This window comes from Rhinolophus ferrumequinum, chromosome 3 (genome assembly GCF_004115265.2).
Source record: "Rhinolophus ferrumequinum isolate MPI-CBG mRhiFer1 chromosome 3, mRhiFer1_v1.p, whole genome shotgun sequence".
Lineage (NCBI taxonomy): Eukaryota > Metazoa > Chordata > Mammalia > Chiroptera > Rhinolophidae > Rhinolophus > Rhinolophus ferrumequinum.
In genome coordinates, this window is record NC_046286.1 from 44196744 (window position 1) to 44210046 (window position 13303).

A 13303-nucleotide genomic window follows, 5' to 3' on the forward strand; every position below is an offset into this window, starting at 1 on the left:
ATTTTACTTCCTCTTTACCAGTTTGGATGCCTTTTCTTTCTTTTTCTTGTCTGATTGCTGTGGCTAGAACTTCCAGCACTATGTTGAATAGAAGTGGAGAAAGAGGGCAACCTTGTCTTGTTCCCGATCTTAAGAGGAATGGTTTTAGCTTTTCCCCATTGAGTATGATGTTAGCTGTGGGTTTATCATATATGGCCTTTATTATGTTGAGATATGGTCCCTCTATTCCCACTTTCTTAGGGGTTTTTATCATAAATGGCTCCTGAATTTTGTTAAATGCTTTTTCTGTATCTATTCATATGATCATAGGATTTTTATTTTTCATTTTGTTAATGTGGTGTATCACATTAATTGATTTGCAGATGTTGAACCACCCTTGCACACCAGGAATGAATCCCACTTGATCATGGTGTATGATCTTTTTAATGTATTGCTGAATTCTGTTCGTTAATATTTTGTTGAAGACTTTTGCCTCTATGTTCATTAGGGATATCGGCCTGTAGTTTTCTTTTTTTGTAATATCTTTGTCTGATTTTGGGATCAGGGTGATAGTGGCCTCATCAGAAGTGTTTGGGAGCCTTCCCTCCTGGATTTTTTTGGAATAGTTTGAGGAGAATACGTGATAATTCTTTTTTTAATGTTTTCTAAAATTCACCTGTAAAGCCATATGGTCTAGGGCTTTTGTTTGTTTGAGCTTGTTGATTACTGATTCAATTTTCTTGTGGTAATCAATCTATTCAGTTTTTCTGTTTCTTCTTGAGTTAGCCTTGGAAGGTTGTATGCTTCTAGAGAATTGTCCATTTCTTCCAGATTGTGTAATTTGTTGGCATATAGTTACTCATAGTAATTTCTTAATATTTTTGTATTTCTTTGGTGTCTGTTGCCACTTCTCTTTCATTTCTGATTTTATTAATTTGGGTCCTCTCTCTCTTTTTTTTTTTTTTTTTTTTTGCTGATTCTGGCTAAAAGTTTGTTTATTTCGTTTATCTTCTCTAAAAACGAGCTCTTGGATTCATTGGTCTTTTATATTGTTTTCTTGGTCTCAATTTCATTTATTTCCACTCTAATCTTTATTGTCTCCTTCCTTGTAGTCTCTTTGGGCTTATTTTGCTGTTCTTTTTCCAGCTCTCTTCAGTGTGAAGATGAACTGTTGATTAGTGATTTTTCTTGTTTCTTTAGATAGGCCTGAATTGCTGAATTTTCCTCTTAGGACTGCTTTTGCTGCATCCCATAGATTTTGGTCGTCATGTTTTCATTTCCGTTTGTCTCGAGATATCTTTTGATTTCTTCCTGGATCTCATTGTTGACCCATTCATGATTTAGTAACATGTTATTCAGCCTCCATGTATTTGTGTGTCTTCCAGTTTTTTTTCCTTTGGTTGATTTCTAATTTCATAGCACTGTGGTCAGAGAAGACAACTGGTATGATTTCAATTTTCTTAAATTTATCAAGACTTGTTTTGTGGCCTAATATGTGGTCTATCTTGGAAAATGTTCCATGTGCACTTCAGAAGAATGTGTATTCTGCAGCTTTAGGGTGACATGCTCTGGAAATATCGATTAAATCCAACTGGTCCAATGTGTCACTCAAGGCCATTGTTTCCATATTGATTTTCTGTCTGGAAGACCTTTCCCTTGTTGTCAGATGTGTGTTGAAGTCCCCTACTATGATAGTGTTACTGTTGATCTCTGTCTTTATGTCAGTCAATATCTGTTTTATATATTTAGGTGCTCCTATGTTGGGTGCATAGATGTTTGCTAGGGTTATGTCCTCTTGTCAGATCAATCCCTTTATTATTCTGTAGTGCCCATCTTTGTCTTTTAATATAATCTTCATTTTAAAGTCTATTTTTTCCGATATAGGTATAGCAACTCCAGCTTTTTCCTCGTTTCCATTTGCATGAAATATCTTACTCCAACCCTTCACTTTCAGCCTGTGTGTGTCTTTTGCTCTTAGGTGAGTCTCTTGTGTACAGCATATGCAAGGGTCTTGCTTTCGTAGCAACTCAGCCACCCTGTGTCTTTTGATTGGAGCATTTAATCCATTTACATTTAAAGTGATTATTGATAGGTACATAGTTATTGCCATTTTTTTATTTGTAGTTAGATTGTTTTCATCTTTCTTCTGTTACAGAAGCCTTTTTAATATTTCCTGCAATGCTGGCTTTGTGGTAATAAATTCTGTTAGCTTATTATTTTCTGGGAAGCTCTTTATCTCTCCTTCAATTTTAAATGATAGCCTTGCTGGATAAAGCAATCTAGGTTGTAGGCCTTTGTTTTTCATCACTTTGTGTTCCTCCTGTCACTCTCTCCTGGCCTACAAAGTTTCTGTAGAAAAGTCACTTGATTGTCTTATAGGAGTTTCCTTGTGTGTAACCCGCTGTCTTTCTCTTGCTGCTTTTAGGATTCTCTCTTTGTCTTTAATCTTTGCCATTTTATCTATAATGTGTTTTGGTGTGGACCTGTTTGGGTTTATCCTGTTTGGAATTCTCTGCACTTCCTGGGCTTGTGTGTCGGTTTCCTTCACCAGGTTAGGGAAATTTTCGGTCATCATTACTTTAAATATGTTCTTGATCCCTTGCTCCCTCTCTTCACCTTCTGGTATTCCTATGATGCGCATGTTGCGCTTGATGTTATCCCAGAGGTCTCTTAAGCCATTTTCATTGTTTTTTATTCTTTTTTCTTTTTGTTGTTCTGTTTGGGTGATCTCTGCTAATTTGTCTTCTAAGTTGCTGATTCGATCCTCTGCCTCATCTAGCCTGCTGGTAATTCTTTCAAATGTGTTTTTTATTTCAGTTATTGTATTCTTTAGTTCTAACTGGTTGTTCATTATGATTTCTCTATCCTTCTTTATGTTGTCACTAAGCTCCTTAAACATTCTTATCATCAGTGTTCTGAACTCTGTCTGTGATAGGTTGGTTACCTCTATTTCATTTTGTTCCAATTCTGGAGGTTTCTTCTGGTCTTTTATTTGGGACATGTTTCTTTGTTTCCCCTTCTGGCTGACTCTCTGTGTTTGCTTCGATGTATTAGGTAGATCCCCTAGGGTTCTTGGTTTTTGCTGAGCTATCTTATGTAGTATGTGTCCTTTATATTTGACTTGTACCACTTCCCTATTCTCCTGTGCGTGTGCTGCAAAGGTCACCCTTGTGTTGTGTATATTGTCCTCTTAAAGTTGAGCTTTAATTGCTTTTGGCTTGTCAGTAGGTGGGATTGACTTCTAGGCTGACTAGTTGTGAGACTTGGCTCTGTCCACAGTGGATGACCTGCTACATGAGAGTTGACTGCTCAAATAAGGCTTGGCCCCTATGGGCTCTTGTGCCTATGTAGAGTTCCCTCTGGTTGTGTCACTTGTAGGTCAAACCCAGTAATATTCTGGTTTGGTCTGTAGTTGGCCTCTGGGTATGTTATATCTTGTGCCTCTTGGGCTGGGCCCTGGTAGGGCAATTTCAGGACAAAGCAAACCACCAAGCACAACAACAACAACAAGAACAACAAAGAGAAAACCAAGTACACTCACATGCAAAAACACTGATAACCCACACTCAACACAGGCAAAAATATCAAAAATATAAAAACAAAACAAAACAAAAAAAGCAGCACGAGTCTTGGCTTAAACCCACCAAGTTACCTCCAGATTGTCCTCTGCTGTACCAAAGAGTTCTCTGCATCTTGTTCAGGCATAGCTGGCCACCTGGTGCCCAGAGTGACCCTGGCACTGCAGTTCTAGATGAGTGGGACTATGGGGTCTGGATGGTAGTTTTGTAAAGTTAGTGGAGTGACATAGCCAGCCCAGTGCCCAGGTCTCCTGTGTCTTAGGGCACTTCTTTCATGTTTGTGTGTGTGTGTGTGTGTGTGTGTGTGTAGGGCACGAGGTTTCTGAGCTGCTGAAAGCCCAGAGTTGCCTCTGCCACCTGCTGCTGATCCCTGGATGTGTCTCTACAGTTGTAATTGCCCTGCCCTAGGCAGGCCAGAAAAGGTGGAGTCTGGGGATGGAGGAGTCTGCTCTCTCGGAGCCCAGCAGTGTCACACTCTTCCCAGTCTCTTCTCTGGGTCACAGCAGCTGCAAACCGAGTCTTTCCAGATCCTGAGCACTAGTCTTCCTCTGTAATCTGACACTACTCCTCAGTTCAGGGGCCAGCTTGAGTCTCTGGAAGGGCTGGAGTAGGATTGGGAAAGTGGCGGGGAGGGGCCCAGGTATGGTGTTTCTGTCCTTTGTCTGACCTAGGGCCCAGCTGGAGGTCTCAGCTGAGGTTACTGCCTCAAATGCTGGATATACTGCTCTCTCAGCAGGAGAGATCAGCTGTGGGACGCAGGGAAAGAGCCCACCTCCTCGCTCTTGTGGTCTCTGCTCTGTCCTGGGACCCCCCCTGTATCTCTGCAGCCGTGGATGCGGGCAGCGTCTCCTCTCTGCTCCTTTCCCTCTTCCCCTGCTCGCCCAGTTTGCCCAACTTCAAGTAATCCTTTGCAGGAGTCTCTTAGCTGTTCTATGTGATGAGCAGAGAGTCCTTTGATGGGTTATAGATGTTCAATTTGTGGTAAGTTTTGGAGGAGAACTCAAAAATATCACCTTGCTGCTGCCATTCCTATGATGTCACTCTGGTTGCTTCTTTATTTTGTCGGTGGTTTCTTTTGCTGTGCAGAACCTTTTAAGTTTGATGTAATCCCATTCATTTATTTTAGCTTTTACTTCTCTTGCCTTTGGAGTCAAATTCATGAAATGCTCTTTGAACCCAAGTCCATAAGTTTAGTACCTATGTTTTCTTCTGTGCAGTTTATTGTTTCAGTTCTTATGCTTAGGTCTTTGATCCATTTTGAATTAATTTTGGTACCTGGTGACAGATAGCAGTCCGGTTTCATTCTTTTGCACGTAGCTTTCCAATTCTCCCAGCACCATTTATTGAAGAGGCTGTCTTTTCTCTGTTGTGTTTTTTCCTTCTTTGTCAATCTACACCATAGTGGTGTTCAGTTGTCCTTATTTGCAATATGCTCTCCAGTGGTGGTCAGCTAACATTTAATGAAAAGATCACACACCAGAGGCACCTACTGCAAGTATCTTATCATTTTCAAACCTCCAATCAATAATATAGGTTTTGTCAATTGGTTTCATAGGTGTTAGAAATGTTATTTTGGTGATAAAAATCAGTGTTGTTAGGGATATGTTGGCTTGGCTAAAACTATTGTAAAGGAACTCTCTACCTTTATATAAACATGATATAAGAGCATATTCAAAAATCTCAATCCTTAGCAATTGTGCCTTATGCTTGCCCCAGAATGATATTGGGCTAGAACAGGGGTGTCCAAACTTTTTCCAACGTTTTTCACCAAGGGCCATATGCGGTAAAATACACAAACAGCCGGGCCACTCACTCGAGGTGAAGTACGTATTGCCTCATCTGGTTTATTTAAGTAAACTAAATATATTTTTGGAATTTGCTGCGGGCCAATTAAAAATGGACTGCGGGCCGCAGTGCAGTTTGGACACCCCTGGGCTAGAAAGAAGGTTATTGTTCTACTTTTAATGTTCCATTAATTCACTCTTGAAGGACTATGCTTCTTTGAAACTGATAAATTTGACAAATTGTGATCTTATGTTGACACAGAATTACGCTTCGAATCAATTTTCATTTCTTAATGGTAAATATGGTCCATCACGTCTCTTGAAATGAATTTTGATGCTTAAAATTTGTCCTGTTATACTAAAGTTTGTTTCAAACAATAAAGATTTTCATCACATGAGGCATAATATCTTGTAGGAAGTAAATAACAGAGTGGTTTGTTAGTTTATAATCACCTCTTTTCTTTAGAGTTATATTCCTCTGTTCTTTAAATCTCAGCTGACTTCAATTCATATACTTAGGAATCATTTCGTGAAATGTAATATTTTTTTCCCAAAAAAACTCTTTCATTAAGTTCTTTTCACTTATCACTATTCAAAAACAAATGTAATATAAACTAACATGAAATGACTGTTTCTACTTGACTTGTTTCTCAGTTTTTTGAGAAATGAAAAATTAGCTTGATAGCTTAATAGTTATTAATTATATTATAACTATAACTCTGTTATAGTTAAAACAACAAAGACAATTGTTTTCTTCCATGCCTAGATGGGAAAATGATTCACTTAGGCATATAATTACCCCCTCCTAATTGGAATCTCTTGTGTCTAATTATTTAGAAATGAATGGAAATGTCAGGTTGATGGAATTCAATCCAGAGATACAGTTCCTATCACACCTTTAATAGGCTTTATATTTACAGGGCTTATAAACCTTTTGAGGCCTGATAAAAACTGCTGGCACTCTCCAGAGAAAACACTGATTGCATATGCACTCAAAATTTTGCATCCAAAATCAAGGAACTCACAGACCATCTGAAACTCATCCATATAATTCAGGGCAAGGATCCATAGAGTAGAAGAGTTTAGAAATACAAATTTTAAAGATACAGTACACCGATCCTTCATACCCAGAACTGTGTCAATACAAATAATAATCCCCCAGAAACATAAATGTGCACACTTCCTTATTTCTTCCTCCTATTTATGTGTTTAATAGAAATTAATGGAAACTAACAGATACAAATACCTTATAAGACCATCTACTCCCACCTCTTTATTTCATAAGTGAGGAAAATGAGACCTGTGGGATAAGTCATTTCCCCAAGAAGTTACCATGACTTAGTGGCAGAGCCTGATCTCAAGATTCACAAACAAGAGTTCATTGGCTGTGCTTTCTCCCCAGGAAAAGGATGACCAGATTCTTAACAGCCTGAATCCTGTGATACCTGCTCTCCAATGTTAGTACTTATGTGTTTGGAATCACAAAGTTGTAAGCATTAGAAACATGTGAGGTATTTATTTACTATTTCATACACCTCTTGGAAATGTCCTACAAGAAGGGTGCATATTTAGGGACTAAGGTTAGTAGCCTCAAATTTTAGCTGGCCAGTGTAGAAATTAGCATCTCAGTGAAAAGGCTGGACCCTCTGGCAATGCAGAGAGGTTGTCTGCTCTCTAGGTGAATGTAGCCTGCTGGTTCTGAGACGCTGCTCTGGGTGGCCTTCAGAACATTGATGAAATTACTGTGATTCAAGCATGGAGCTTCAGACTAACAGGCTTGCAAGCTGAATCTGTCAACATTCCTACTGTAATGCTGTCTTTTAGGGGTTGCCACACATGAACCAAGTTCTCCGAGACCAAAACATAGAACCAGAAAGCCAATTTATTAAATTATAATGAGAAATACACTGTCACAGAATCTGCCCAAAGGACAGGTCTGCAAAAGAAGCCAAATGCTAATCAGATAGTTGTTTCTGAACTTTGAGTCCTTATAAATACAGGGAGCTAGAGGAACACCAGGCAGGAGACTAAGGAGATTCAGATTATCTATCTCACAGTAGAGATGGTATTGCCTGTGGAAACCAGAATAGTTACATTGAACTCTCTCTCTAGGCGTCTTTGGGCTTTAGTCTCAACTTTAGGCAAATTCCAATAAGTTGGAGTACTTCTCTTTGACCCTGTGCTTAAAACTCAGCACAAAGGTAGATGCAGAACCTGCCACCAGAAAGTTCTGCCTGTGTACAGCCTCATTTGTGGAGGGAAGGACTCTCCCGAATCCAGCTCCTGGAGTGTTCATTCCACAGGTTCATGACAACCTTGTCCCCACCTCCACTCAGCCCAGGGGTGAGGAGTAGGTGACCAGAACTGAATAACTGCAAATGAGATTCAGTTTGATTCCTAAGTGCTAAGAAGGTTGGGACTTTTTTAATTAATTTACAATTTTTCTCTCTTAAAATGCCATCATGCCTTGACTTTTATCTAGACTTTATTATATCTGCTTCATCATAAACTTATAGGATTACAGAGACTTGGGACTACATGACTGGTTGTTGAATCAATCAATCACTTCATCTTACACATGGTGAGACAGAGATCTAGCAATACTCAGTGACTTGTCCAAAGACACACAGCCATTAGGGAGTGAAGCAGGACTGAGATGAGGGCTCAGTTCTGTCCTTAAATGCAGGTAAGGACCTCAGGAGATCCCCAATCTTTAGAGTGGCTCCCTCAAAATGTTCTAAGTCCCCTTTAGTGCCTGGGACTGACCAATAATGCTGCCTGGCAAGGGTGTTCTGCTTCTGGACTGGGAACCATGTGGATTCCACCATCATGTCTCATCTCTGAGGCTCTCAGTCCTTCTACCCAGCCCAGAGGGTCAAGCAGATGTCCTCAGAGCTCTGGGACTTGAGCCTGTGGAGTTGTCCCAGGCCCGTGTGGCTGGGCTCCGGTTCTAGAAGGAAGTTCTATAAGCAGATTGTTCTTACTGTCCAGCATTGTTCTTCTTTTGCAGAATTATGCAAGAATAGGCATCAGAATGGTCCTGGCATAATGATTTGTCTAACTCTCACGCACAGTAGACACAGAATGAGTTCAGAGTTCTGGTCCATTAATAGTCTACTGATTACCCTTTGTGAGCTATGCGCATGGACCCATGTTTTAACTATCACTTGTTCATACTCCAACCACAGTGCTACCTCCTGTCTGTGGTATCTGCAGTCATTCTTTACACTGTGCATCTGCTGCCATTGGCACTCAAGGCAGTTACCTGATCCCTTCCACAGCCATGGGTCAGACAGTCCTTGGGAGTGATTGCTGCTGTCTCTTTTGAGGGCTTTCAAAACTATTGCTCTGCAAAGCCTATATCTCTTTCCAAAGGATGTCCTTTTGTTGCCACCAGTCAATATGGTGATGGCATGCTGAGACCAATATTTCTTGTGCAAATGAGATCGATCATTTTACTCACCCACAGGATCTTCACTTATTCTTCTCACTGGTAGTGCGTGGAGGGTAGCAGTGTGATCAACACTGAAATAGATCACATTTAGTGATTACAGCTGGAATTGCTCAAGAGAAGACAGAGTTGGAAGATGTATTCTGTGTTTGCACAATAAAATTCCAAATGGAAAAATTTATCATGAACAGAAGCAAATATTGTTCACTTTTTCTTGAAGTGGAAAGACATGAAATTAGGAATGAAAGATTTGATAATAAAGAAAGTGAGATGTTTCTTGGACAGAACAGGAAAATAAGGGACCTGGAAACTATAAAGAATATTTATGTGCACTGATTGACAGTGAAAAAAACTAAGTAACTCTATTCATTTTTCTAAATCTTTATGTATATGTCACCAATATCAGGATTTCCTTCTTTATTATAGTTGAATAATATTTCATTATATACTAGATACTACTTTTTAAAAATCCATTCATCCACCAGTGGACACTTAGGTTGTTTCCATGTCTTTGCTATTGTGATTAATGCAGCAGTGAACATGGGGTACAGATATCTCTTCAAGATAGTGATTTCATTTCCTTCAGGTATATACCCAGAAATGGGATTGCTGAGTCATGTGGTAGATGTATTTAAAAAATTTATTTTTGTGAAACCTCTGTACTGTTCTGTATTGGCTGTCCCAATTTACACTCCCACCAAGAGCACATAAGTGTTCCCTTTTCTCCACATTCTTGCCAACACATGTTTTGGGGTTTTTTTGTTTGTTTGTTTGTTTTTGTTTTTTTTTAAAATGGCCATTCTATAACAGATGTGCAGTGACATCTCATTGTAGTTTTGGTTGCATTGTCCTGTTGATTAGTGATGTTGAGCATCTTTTCATGTACCAGTTAGCCATCTGTATGTCTTCTTTGGAAAAAATGTCCATTCAAGTCCTCTGTCTGTTTTTAAAATTCAGTTGGGTTTTGTTTTATTTATTTTTTTGTCTGTTTTTGTTGTTGTTGCTTTTGTTTTGTAATGTTTTTTGGCTATTGAGTTGTATGAGTTCTTTATATATTTTTTATATTAACCCCTTATCAGATATACGGTTTGCAAATAATTTCTCTTGTTCCATAGGTTGCCTCTTCATTTTGTTAAATATTTCTTTTACTGTGCAGTGCTTCTAAGTTTGATGTAGTCCCACTCATTGAGTTTTGCTTTTTGTTGCCTGTGCTTTTGGTGTCATATCCAAAAGATCATTGCCAAAACCAAAACCAAGGATCCTTTTTACTATGTTTTCTTCTATGCGATTTGTAAATTGTTTTGTTTTCTTTATTTTTCTGTCAGATATTTTATTGTTATTGTATAGAAACACAACTGACTTATGTAAGTTGATTTTGTGTCCTACAACTTAATTTAATTCATTTATTAGTTCTAGCAGTTTTCTTGGTAGAGTCTCTAGTGTAGTCCATATGTAAGATCGTGTTATCTGAACAGAGAAAAACTTTCAGCTTTTCACTATTGAGTATGATGGTAGCTGTGGCTAATCATATATGGCCTTTATTGTGTTGAGGTATGTTCCTTTTATACCCAAATTGGTGAAATATTTTATCATAAAAGGAAGTTGAATTTTGTCAAATGCTTTTTATGCATCTGAGAGTATCATGTAATTTTCATTCTTCATTCTATTAATGTGGTACATCACATTTATTGATTTCCATATGTTGAACCACCTTTGCATCCCAGGTATAAATTCCACTTGATCATGGTGTATGATCCTTTCAGTGTGCTTTTGAATTTGATTTGCTAGTATGTTGTTGAGAATTTTTGCATCTGTATTCATCAAGGATAGTGCCTATATCTGGGTTTGGTGTCAGGATAATGCTGGCCTCATAAAATGAGTTTGGAAGTGTTCCCTCCTCTTCTAATTCTTGGAGGAGTTTGAGAGAATTGGCGTTAATTCTTCTTTAAATATTTGGTAGAATTCACCAGTGAAGATATATGGTCCTGTACTTTTCTTTGGTGGGAGGTTTTTTTATTAGTGCTTCAATCTCCTTAGTTTTTACTGTTCTGTTCAGATTTTCTATTTCTTTGTAAGTCAGTCTTTGTAGGTTATATGTTTCCAAGAATTTAGCTATTTCTTCTAGGTTATCCAATTTGTTGGTGTATAATCATTCACAGTAGTTTCTTACGATCCTTTGTATTTCTGTGGTGTCATTGTAATGTCTCCTCTTTAATTTACAATTTTATCTACCTAGTCCTCTCTCCTATTTTCTTAATTACCCTAACTAAAGTTTTATTAATTTTGTTTATCTTAAAAAAAAAAACTCAGTTTCACTGATTTTTTTAAACAGTTTTTCTAGGCTCTATTTCATTTATTTCTCCTCTGATCTTTGTTATGTCTTTCCTTCTCATAACTTTGGGTTTAGTTCTTTTTTATTTCTAATTCCTTGAGGTGTAAAGTTAGGTTGTTTATTTGATATTTTTCTTTTTTCTTAATGTAGACATCAATTGCTATTAAAATCCCTCTTAACTGCTTTTGTTGCTCAGCATAAGTTTTGGTATGTTGTGTTTTCATTTTTGTTTGTTTCAAGATACTTTCTGATTTCCCTTTTGATTTCTTCTTTGATCCACTGGTTTTTTAGGAGTGTATTCTTTAATTTCCACATATTTGTGAATTTTCCAGTTTTCCTCCTGTTTTTGATTTCTAGTTTCATACCATATGGTTGGAAAAAATACTTGATATGATCTCAATCTTCTTAAATGTGTTAAGGCTTGCTTTATGGCCCTACATATAAACTAGTCTGGAGAATATTTCATGTGCACTTGGGAAGGATGTGTATATTCTGGTCATTTTGGATAGAATGTTTTGTGTATGCCGCTTAATTACATTTTGTCTATAGTGTTATTCAGATCCACTGTTTTCTTTTAAATTTAATTTTGTCCTTGGATGATGTATCCAATGTTAAAAGTGGGGTACTGATATCCCCTACTATTATTGCATTGCTGTCTATTTCTCCTTTTAGTTCTGCTAATATTTGCTTTAAATATTTAGATGCTTCTATGTTGGATGCATATATATTTACTTCAAAAATATAAATGTTTTGCATTAAGGTAGGATGGATGTGGCTCCTGCCAGGTTCCTGGAAGGGATCTTACCTGATCACTGTTAACAAACAAATGAGAGAGTGATAAAATCACAAATGCATAGCTAACTACAGTTCTTAACCTACACAGCTAGCCACATTTAAAATGATTCAGGGAGAGCAGGAACTGACTTTATGTGTAAGTCCTTTTTTTTTTTCTTTTCACAAAACTGAATGAAAAAACAAGGTCAGCATTTTTTAAGCCCTTGGCCACATAGCAAAAACTGTGTATCGTTATCCATTTATTTGAAAGCCAAGTCATTATGATGGTATAAAAGTGATAAATGGTGCCTTTTAACTTTTTGATGATGAACACTTGAGAATTATCTCCACTCTCGCTTTCAACAAATGGGGTTGGCAGGACTGGCCTTGAATCATGGCTGAGATGAGCTGAACCTGAGCCTCAGGGCTGTTTCACATTTCAAGCCAAGACTGAGATCTGTACACCTGGCTTTGAAGGCATGAATAGGTGTGTCTAATGCCAGGTGCTTGGACAAAAACAAGTTTGAAAGAAATGAGAGATGTGAGAAAGTCCAGCAGGTTCTGGCACAAATTCCCCAAGGAGAAAAAGGATCAGAAACTGGAGAGACTGAATCAGGCTGGGCAAAAGATATATGTTATATCATAGGAAGATAAGGCAAGACTATGAAGCCAGTTCAAAAAGAAAAAAGGACGTAAAAGAGGACAAATAGAAATGTAACCCTTGGTTCACTGGGAGAACAGAATGAAGGAGCATTTCCTGAGCTCTGAGTAATTTAAAAAAAAAACACCAAAAACTGATCTCATTGAGGAAAACTAATTTTTCTCATTGACGAAAAGTAAAATGCAGTTTTCCATTCTGTTTGTGATAAATAAGAAATTTGCCTAACCTTTTCTTTCTTACAACCATTATTTATGTTATAGTTGATCATTGTTCTTAATCAAATCCTCTTCTATGTAAATATTCACATGCAGCTTGCTTCTTGAGGCTATTATGATAAGTCGAAAAATGGTCTTGGGTCTTAATACTAATTGTGAACATAATTGAACTTATTTCTCACCTGCAGTCACCCTCTCTCTTGCAATGAACACGTCTCAGCCTAGATTCTCCTCCAGACACCAGCCAAGAGTAAAGTTACCCTGCCACTGAATGAGTTTTCATAGCTGCTCTTTTGATCATTAAAAATCCAAATTTAAAGGATAGGTCAGTAATTGAATTTTTTTCTTTTTCTTTTCTTTCTTTTTTTAATTACAGAGTGATGACAAAGGCACACTTATGAAAATCATGTTTGAAAAAATTCTAGGTACTGTTTTTTTATTTTCTACTGTATGCCAGGAGTAAAGATCCATGCTACGGAGACCAGCATTAGAAGTGGTTTCTGACATTTCCTTCGCTCTTTGCATTGTC